Genomic DNA, 6,000 nt, shown 5'->3' on the forward strand with positions numbered 1-6,000 from the left:
TGTGTAACATTACATTCACTAGTAGGAGTGAGAAAAACATCACGGGGTAGTGTGAATCGGATGGTCTGAATTAGGATAGGCAGTGAGGGGCAATGTAGGATGGGGAAAAGCACCGCGGGGAGGTCAGCATGGGGAGGTCAGGGAACATGCAGTGGCAATGCAGGATAGGTTTCTAAAAAACATCGCGGGGTGGTGCGCATTGTATGGGTGTGTAACATTACATTCACTAGTAGGAGTGAGAAAAACATCATGGGGTGGTGCGCTTTGTATGAGTGTGTAACATTACATTCACTAGTAGGAGTGAGAAAAACATCACGGGGTGGTGTGAATCGGAGGGTCTGAATTAGGATAGGCAGTGAGTGGCAATGTAGGATGGAGAAAAGCACCGCGGGGTGGTCAGCATGGGGAGGTCAGGGAACATGCAGTGGCAATGTAGGATAGGTTTCTGAAAAACATCGCGGGGTGGTGCGCATTTTATGGGTGAGTAACATTACATTAACTAGTATGAGTGAGAAAAACATCACGGGGTGGTGTGAATCGGAGGGTCTGAATTAGGATAGGCAGTGAGTGGCAATGTAGGATGGGGAAAAGCACCGCGGGGTGGTCAGCATGGGGAGGTCAGGGAAAATGCAGTGGCAATGTAGGATAGGTTTCTGAAAAACATCGCGGGGTGGTGCGCATTGTATGGGTGTGTAACATTACATTCACTAGTAGGAGTGAGAAAAACATCACGGGGTGGTGCGCATTGTATGGGTGTGTAACATTACATTCACTAGTAAGAGTGAGAAAAACATCACGGGGTGATGTGAATCGGAGAGCCTGAATTAGGATAGGAAGTAAGTGGCAATGTAGGAAGGAGAAAATCACCGCGTGGTGGTCAGCATTGGGAGGTCAGGGAAAATACAGTGACAATGTAGGATAGGTTTCTGAAAAACATAGCGTGGTTGTGCGCATTGTATGGGTGTGTAACAAAACATTCACTAGTAGGAGTGATAAAAGCATCACGTTGTGGTGTGAATCGGAGTGTCTGAATTAGTATAGGCAGTGAGTGGCAATGTAGGATGAAGAAAAGCACCGCGGGGTGGTCAGCATGGGGAGGTAAGGGAACATGCAGTGGCAATGTAGGATAGGTTTCTGAAAAACATCGCCGGGTGTTGCGCATTGTACGGGTGTGTAACATTACATTCACTAGTAGGAGTGAGAAAAACATCACAGGGTGGTGCGCATTGTATGGGTGTGTAACATTACATTCCTAGTAGGATTGAGAAAAACATCACGTTGTGGTGTGAATCGGAGGGACTGAATTAGGATAGGCAGTGAGTGGCAATGTAGGATGGAGAAAAGCACCACGGGGTGGTCAGCATGGGTAGGTCAGGTAACATGCAGTGGCAATGTAGGATAGGTTTCTGAAAAACATCGCGGGGTGGTGCGCATTGTATGGGTGTGTAACATTACATTCACTGGTAGGAGGGAGAAAAACATCGTGGGGTGGTGCGCTTTGTATGGGTTTGTAACATTACATTCACTAGTAGGAGTGAGAAAAACATCATGGGGTGGTGTGAATCGGAGGTTCTGAACTAGGATAGGCAGTGAGTGGCAATGTAGGATGGAGAAAAGCACCGCGGGGTGGTCAGCATGGGGAGGTCAGGGAACATGCAGTGTCAATGTAGGATAGGTTTCTGAAAAACATCGCGGGGTGGTGCGAATTGTATGGGTGAGTAACATTACATTCACTAGTAGGAGTGAGAAAAACATCACGGGGTGGTATGAATCGGAGGGTCTGAATTAGGCTAGGCAGTGAGTGGCAATGTAGGATGGGGAAAAGCACCGCGGGGTGGTCAGCATGGGGAGGTCAGGGAACATGCAGTGGCAATGTAGGATAGGTTTCTAAAAAACATCGCGGGGTGGTGCGCAATGTATGGATGTGTAACATTACATTCACTAGTAGGAGTGAGAAAAACATCACGGGGTGGTGTGAATCGGAGGGTCTGAATTAGGATAGGCATTGAGTGGCAATGTAGGATGGAGAAAAGCAACGCGGGGTGGTCAGCATGGGGAGGTCAGGGAACATGGAGTGGCAATGTAGGATAGGTTTCTGAAAAACATCGCGGGGTGGTGCGCATTGTATGGGTGTGTAACATTAAATTCACTAGTAGGAGTGAGAAAAACATCACAGGGTAGTGCGCATTGTATGGGTGTGTAACATTACATTCACTAGTAGGAGTGAGAAAAACATCACGGGGTATTGTGAATCGGAGGGTCTGAATTAGGATAGGCAGTGAGTGGCAATTTAGGATGGAGAAAAGCACCGCGGGGTAGTCAGCATTGGGAGGTCAGGGAACATGCATTGGCAATTTAGGATAGTTTTCTGAAAAACATCGCGGGGTGGTGGGCATTGTATGGGTGTGTAACATTACATTCACTAGTAGGAGTGAGAAAAACATCACAGGGTGCTGCGCATTGTATGGGTGTGTAACATTACATTCACTAGTAGGAGTGAGAAAAACATCACGGGGTGGTGTGAATCGGATGGTCTCAATTAGGATAGGCAGTGAGGGGCAATGTAGGAAGGGGAAAAGCACCGCGGGGAGGTCAGCATGCGGAGTTCAGGGAACATGCAGAAGCAATGTAGGATAGGTTTCTGAAAAATATCGCGGGGTGGTGCGCATTGTGTGGGTGTGTAACATTACATTCACTAGTAGGAGTGAGAAAAACATCACGGGGTGGTGTGAATCGTAGGATCTGAATTAGGATAGGAAGGGAGTGACAATGTAGGTTGGAGAAAAGCACCGCGGTGTGCTCAGCATGGGGAGGTCAGGGAACATGCAGTGGCAATGTAGGATAGGTTTCTGAAAAACATCGCGGGGTGGTGCGCATTGTACGGGTGTGTAACATTACATTCACTATTAGGAGTGAGAAAAACATCACGGGGTGGTGTGAATCGGAGGGTCTGAATTAGGATAGGCAGTGAGTGGCAGTGTAGGTTCGAGAAAAGCACTGCGGGGTGGTCAGCATGGGGAGGTCATGTAACATGCAGTGGCAATGTAGGATAGGTTTCTGAAAAACATCGCGGGGTGGTGCGCATTGTGTGGGTGTGTAACATTACATTCACTAGTAGGAGTGAGAAAAACATCGTGGGGTGGTGCGCTTTTTATGGGCGTGTAACATTACATTCACTAGTAGGAGTGAGAAAAACATCACGGTGTGGTGTCAATCGGAGTGTCTGAATTAGGATAGGCAGTAAGTGGCAATGAAGGATGGAGAAAAGCCCCGCTTGGTGGTCAGCATGGGGAGGTCAAGGAACATACAGTGGCAATGTAGGATAGGTTTCTGCAAAACATCGCGCGGTGGTGCACATTGGATGGGTGTGTAACATTACATTCACTAGTAGGAGTGAGAGAAACATCACAGGGTGGTGTGCATTGTATGGGTGTGTAACATTACATTCACTAGTAGGAGTGAGAAAAACATCACGGGGTGGTGTGAATCGTAGGGTCTCAATTAGGATAGGCAGTGAGTCACAATGTAGGTTGCAGAAAAGCACCGCGGGGTGCTCAGCATGGGGAGGTCAGGCAACATGCAGTGGCAATGTAGTATAGGTTTCTGTAAAACATTGCGGCGTGGTGCGCATTGTATGGGTGTGTAACATTACATTCACTAGTAGGAGTGAGAAAAACATCACGGGGTGGTGTGTATCGGAGGGTATGAATTAGGATAGGCAGTGAGTGGCAATGTAGGATGGAGAAAAGCACCGCGGGGTCGTCAGCATTGGGAGGTCAGGGAACATGCAGTGGCAATGTAGGATAGGTTTCTGAAAAACATCGCGGGGTGGTGGGCATTGTATGGCTGTGTAACATTACATTCACTAGTAGGAGTGAGAAAAACATCACAGGGTGGTGCGCATTGTATGGGTGTGTAACATTACATTCACTAGAAGGAGTGAGAAAAACATCACGGGGTGGTGAGATTCGTAGGGTCTGAATTAGGATAGGCAGTGAGTGACAATATAGGTTGAAGAAAACCACCACGTGGTTCTAAGCATGGGGAGGTCAGGGAACATGCAGGGGCAATGTAGGATAGTTTTCTGAAAAACATGGCAGAGTGGTGAGCATTGTACGGGTGTGTAACATTACATTCACTAGTAGGAGTTATAAAAACATCACGGGGTGGTGTGAATCGGAGGGTCTGAATTAGGATAGGCAGTGAGTGGCAATGTAGGATGGAGAAAAGCACCACGGGGTGTTCAGCATGGGTAGGTCAGGTAACATGCAGTGGCAATGTAGGATAGGTTTCTGAAAAACATCGCGGGGTGGTGCGCATTGTATGGGTGTGTAACATTACATTCACTAGAAGGAGTGAGAAAAACATCGTGGGGTGGTGCGCTTTGTATGGGTGTGTAACATTACATTCACTAGTAGGAGTGAGAAAAACATAACGGGGTGGTGTGAATCGGAGGGTCTGTATTAGGATCGGCAGTGATTGGCAATGTAGGATGGAGAAAAGCACTGCGGGGTGGTCAGCATGGGGAGGTCAGGGAACATGCAGTGTCAATGTAAGATAGGATTCTGAAAAACATCGCGGGGTGGTGTGCATTGTATTGTTGAGTAACATTACATTCACAAGTAGGAGTGAGAAAAACATCAAAGGGTGGTGCGCATTGTATGGGTGTGTAACATTACATTCACTAGTAAGAGTGAGAAAAACATCACGGGGTGATGTGAATCGGAGAGCCTGAATTAGGATAGGAAGTAAGTGGCAATGTAGGAAGGAGAAAATCACCGCGTGGTGGTCAGCATTGGGAGGTCAGGGAAAATACAGTGACAATGTAGGATAGGTTTCTGAAAAACATAGCGTGGTTGTGCGCATTTTATGGGTGTGTAACAAAACATTCACTAGTAGGAGTGATAAAAGCATCACGTTGTGGTGTGAATCGGAGTGTCTGAATTAGTATAGGCAGTGAGTGGCAATGTAGGATGAAGAAAAGCACCGCGGGGTGGTCAGCATGGGGAGGTAAGGGAACATGCAGTGGCAATGTAGGATAGGTTTCTGAAAAACATCGCCGGGTGTTGCGCATTGTACGGGTGTGTAACATTACATTCACTAGTAGGAGTGAGAAAAACATCACAGGGTGGTGCGCATTGTATGGGTGTGTAACATTACATTCCTAGTAGGATTGAGAAAAACATCACGTTGTGGTGTGAATCGGAGGGACTGAATTAGGATAGGCAGTGAGTGGCAATGTAGGATGGAGAAAAGCACCACGGGGTGGTCAGCATGGGTAGGTCAGGTAACATGCAGTGGCAATGTAGGATAGGTTTCTGAAAAACATCGCGGGGTTGTGCGCATTGTATGGGTGTGTAACATTACATTCACTGGTAGGAGGGAGAAAAACATCGTGGGGTGGTGCGCTTTGTATGGGTTTGTAACATTACATTCACTAGTAGGAGTGAGAAAAACATCATGGGGTGGTGTGAATCGGAGGTTCTGAACTAGGATAGGCAGTGAGTGGCAATGTAGGATGGAGAAAAGCACCGCGGGGTGGTCAGCATGGGGAGGTCAGGGAACATGCAGTGTCAATGTAGGATAGGTTTCTGAAAAACATCGCGGGGTGGTGCGAATTGTATGGGTGAGTAACATTACATTCACTAGTAGGAGTGAGAAAAACATCACGGGGTGGTATGAATCGGAGGGTCTGAATTAGGCTAGGCAGTGAGTGGCAATGTAGGATGGGGAAAAGCACCGCGGGGTGGTCAGCATGGGGAGGTCAGGGAACATGCAGTGGCAATGTAGGATAGGTTTCTAAAAAACATCGCGGGGTGGTGCGCAATGTATGGATGTGTAACATTACATTCACTAGTAGGAGTGAGAAAAACATCACGGGGTGGTGTGAATCGGAGGGTCTGAATTAGGATAGGCATTGAGTGGCAATGTAGGATGGAGAAAAGCAACGCAGGGTGGTCAGCATGGGGAGGTCAGGGAACATGGAGTGGCAATGTAGGA

This window comes from Cavia porcellus, unplaced genomic scaffold (genome assembly GCF_034190915.1).
Source record: "Cavia porcellus strain 051 isolate PalLab524CR breed Dunkin Hartley unplaced genomic scaffold, mCavPor4.1 scaffold_1, whole genome shotgun sequence".
Classification (NCBI taxonomy): Eukaryota; Metazoa; Chordata; class Mammalia; order Rodentia; family Caviidae; genus Cavia; species Cavia porcellus.